This window comes from Silene latifolia, chromosome 9 (assembly GCF_048544455.1).
Source record: "Silene latifolia isolate original U9 population chromosome 9, ASM4854445v1, whole genome shotgun sequence".
Classification (NCBI taxonomy): Eukaryota; Viridiplantae; Streptophyta; class Magnoliopsida; order Caryophyllales; family Caryophyllaceae; genus Silene; species Silene latifolia.
In genome coordinates, this window is record NC_133534.1 from 179,544,531 (window position 1) to 179,548,928 (window position 4,398).

Consider the following 4,398-nt stretch of genomic DNA (forward strand, 5'->3'; position numbering starts at 1 on the left):
TGAGTTTACTCGAGGGCGAGTAAAGGTTTGGTTTGGGGAGATTTGATACGTGCCTAATGTATAGTCTTTTTGGCCTATTTCAAAGACGTATTTCTATGCATTTATATACTTTGTTTTTACTGACATTTTGCCCCGAATTGGCTACTTTGGTGTATTTTGTCCTTTTTGTAGGAATGATCGCGAAAGTAGCGGAACCATGCTCTTTTCTGTCCTTTTTGCATGCATTTAGAGGAGACGAGATTGTCCCGGAGTGAGATGTTGCACTTAGAAGTGTCGTTGCACGCATTACGAAGCATTTGGGTGAAGGCGTGAGCTGAATTGAAGAACCAAGTGGTCTATCGAGCTGATTGGTGGTCTATCGAGCAGTTATTTGGACGATCGAGTAGTTCCAAGGCTCCTAGAGGCTCGATCGAGAGGTTCCTTCCTCGATCGAGTAAGATGCACATGATTGACCCTCGATCGAGTGACCCGTTGGTCGATCGAGGGCCTTCTGCTGAGACATTGGTCGATCGAGTGGTTTAATCCACTCGATCGAGGGGTTTTTCACGGGCATGGGCTTTGCTTCAGTCCGTGTGTTTAATTTTCGCTAAACATTGTTTGTTTCCTATTTAACCTATGTTTACTAGGTTAATTAGGCATCTTTTTACTTATTCTTTTCACTATCCTTTTTACTATCATTCACATTAGACTGTTACCAGCTACGTTGCTTAAACCCTCTACTGTTACTTTCGTTTTCGGATTGCTTCATCGGATTTCGAGTTCTTTACGCCGGAATCGCTTAGATTGTAATCTTCTTTCTACTCTTAATAATAATTAACCTTTTGTTGTTTTAATTCTTGTTTTATGTTATTGTTCTTTTTATGCCCTAATTTTTATTAGCAAATTTCATTATCATTCATTATGTCATCTGCTGGAAATCTACATGCTGTTAGTTTATCAATAGACATGAGTAGCTAATCTCCCTTCATGTTGGGATTAGGGGATCTGCGGTAGAATAATGACAACGTAGTGAATGAATTAGACGAATTGATTAAAGAGACTCTGTCACTATAGCAATATAACTGTAATTCTCGACCTAGTTGAGTGCACGCTTCTATGTCACCCATTAATCTGGCTACAATTAACCCTGGATCGAAAGATTGGATTAAATAGGCCTGCTATAAACAGTAGACTACCCTAATGAGGACGAAAGTTAAGTTAGTGGTATTTTAGGGTGGGAAGTGGACCGAAAGGACCTTCTAATATCCGTCTCGCATTAGTTCGTCTGAGTCATTTACTGCTAAGTTGTTGTACTACCGTAGTGAACCGAATTCCCGACATGTCTTCCTCTATTTGATAGTTTAATTCATTTCTTGCTTTACTGCTCTTGCCTTATTTCTCTTCCTTTCAACTCCGTAGTTTAGAACCAAAATTTAATCAAACCCAATTGTTACCTTAGAATTAGAAATAGATAGCTGTAGTTGCATTTCTCCCTGTGGATTCGATACTCGACTGCCTCTACTACATTTTTAGTTGAGACCGTTAGGTTTTATTTTTGACAGGTACGCGACAGACGTGTCAAAAACAAAAATCAAAGTGGTAAAAAAAAGCATAATAACACGAGGTAAAAAAAAAAGAGAAAAAAAAAATTAAAGTAAAAAAAAAAGTAACATTAGAAAAAAGAGAAAATAAGTAAATGACAATGGTTATATATGACATGTAAGATTTGATCTTGGCCACTCATCTCTAATACTCCCTCCTATTCTATATATTCTTCCCTATTTCCTAAAACGGATTATTCAGGTTTTCTTTCCCTTTCTTTTTTTGGAAACTTTTACTCTTATTTTATTCGTTTCTCTCTCCTATCAGCAAACCCACCCAACACTTTTACTCATATTTTATTACTTTTCTTAAAGTTTTGGCCCCACCATTCCTTATTTAACTCATAATTATTCATCCCTCTTTTCAATCACCAAACCCCACCCAACTTTTTACTCTTATTTTATTACTCTCCTTAATTCCCGTGCCCATAAACAAGGGGAAGAATACATAGAATTGGAGGGAGTATAATCTAGTGGCTGAGATTCCTCCAACTCACAACTCACCATAAGAACCAAAATCACCAAATCCAATCTCTCTCATTCTCTCTCTCTCTCTCTCTCTCTCTCTCTCTATATATATATATATATATATATATATATATATATATATATATATATATTGTTCCGGGTGTAATTCCAGAGCAAGTATCGTTACCACCCGTGGCTTGTAGAATAATGTCTTGGGTTGAACCCTTCTTGCTTGTATCGTCCCTCTCGGCCTCTCCTGCAACAATGAACGAACTGAGGGCTTGGCTTTGTGCCAAGCGTACTCACTCCGACGCTCAAGTCAGTAAACTTAAAGGATTAAGCTGTGTTACTTGGCTAGATATGTATTGTAGAGAGATAAGGGAGATATTACCAGATGAATAGTATATTTAGGTTTTGTTGTTCGATCCTTTCCTCAAAGAAGGTTGAGGAGTATTTATAGGCTTTCACCTTTTGTCACGTAGTGGCCAAGTGGCCAAGTGGCTATCAGGTGGAAAGACCGTTCTACCCTCGGCCGATGGACCTATGGCAGGCCGGCCGAGGGTCTTGGATGTGAGTACGCGGATATGTGTCCCGGCTGGCGGATTGTCAGGCCGAGACCCAGGTGACAGGCCGATGGGATGCATCGGCTAGGCTGTCTAAGTCGTTGACTTGCTGTGGATATCTTTGACCTTGCTCAGTGTGTTGACTTGGTCAGCGGTGCAGAATATGCCCCATCAATTTGCCCCCAGCGTAGTCTATGCCGTGGTATGGGCTCCGATGTATGATGAGCGTGTATTCTGCACAAGTAATTTTCACAAATTTTTCTATATCGGCTTCTTCTTGTGCATCGGCGTGGCTCTTGTTAGGCCGTACCATATACCATATCCCCCCTCCACATGGATGCGTAAAGGGTATCCGATGTGGAAAAGGACATGACGCTGGCCGAGACCGGGGCTGAGAGCGCCGGCTGATTTTGATTGCCCCCGGCCGGTGCTTCCTAGCTTGGTTGATCGGGTGGCCGGCGGAGACTAGATACCTAGGAATTTGTTGAGGAAGATGAACAGTCGAAGAGATGTGAGTGGGCGTGTTGAAGACGCTTGGTCACTGTTGCATTGATTGACATTCAACTGTTGCAACGATTGACATCCCGCGGTTGCATGTCTGACACGTGTATGTTTGCTGATTGGTTGACGCTTCATGGGCTGTGCCCTGATTGGTCCTTCTTCATGGGCTTTTCTCTATAAATAGGGCAGTTATTCCGTGATTTTGGCCTCCATTTTATTTTCGAAAATTTTCTCCAAAATCTTCATCTCTCCAAACTTTCAAGGGTTGTCTTCGTCTTCTTAATCTTCGGAGTATTTGATCCGGCGAGTGTTTTTCTTTAAGGTAAACAAGCAAACTTTTTATTTTTCTTGCTAGTGATTTGTTGTGAATCATGTCTTCTGCGATCTTTGGACCTAGTAAACTGCGTCGGGGGCCCTAGGTCTCCTTCTCTCAAGTTGATCCTCAAATTCTGGAGGAATGGGAGGATTCCGACTCTTTTGGTGATCTTGGTGATGATTTTGGTGATGATGCGGAAAGGTCTCGTCCTAGTGAGGGGAGACAATGCGTCATGGGTCACGGCTATGTCTGTAAGATCCGTCTTGACCGTGCTTGGTCCCGTAAGCTTGCCCGTTGTTCCGTGGAAACTTTTCGAGGATCATTTTTTCTTTGGTAGGGGATACGAAATTGTTATCCCCGAGGAGGGTCGGCCGTATGTTGTCCTCCGCCGGGCTATACTGGCGTATACATGCGGCATTTGGAGTATGGGCTCCGGTTTCCGCTGAATGGGTACGTTATGGCCATAATTAGAGCCATGAACGTTGCCGTTGCCCAACCGCACCCGCCGCCATGAGGACCATAATTGGTTTTGTCTGGCTTTGTCTTTTTAAGGGAGAGGCTCCGACGGTGAATTTATTCCGCCGACTTCATCATCTCAAACCGTCACTCTCGGCGCGTTGGATGGTACAGTGTGCAAACGGAGCAGGGTTATGTCTCTGTTGACAAACTTTCTTCTTGCAAGGACCGGCAAGGTCGGTGGGTGTACGTTAAAGTGCTTGGATGACTATCCGCGCCCGCTCCTTCCGGCACCAGGTTAATTTGCGGGGTGAGACTAGGGCGGAGCATGACAGATGGGTCACTCGGAAACATCTTAAAATGGATGCCAGCAGGGTCGTTCTCAAGGAGGATGAGAGGCTGGCAATGAGGCTCTTTGAGGTGGACAAGAGTGGGGTGCCGAAAAGATGGATTCCCCCGACGCAGATCATTCTTCAGGATAAGCCGCTTTGCTATGTCGGCCTCATACCGGCCC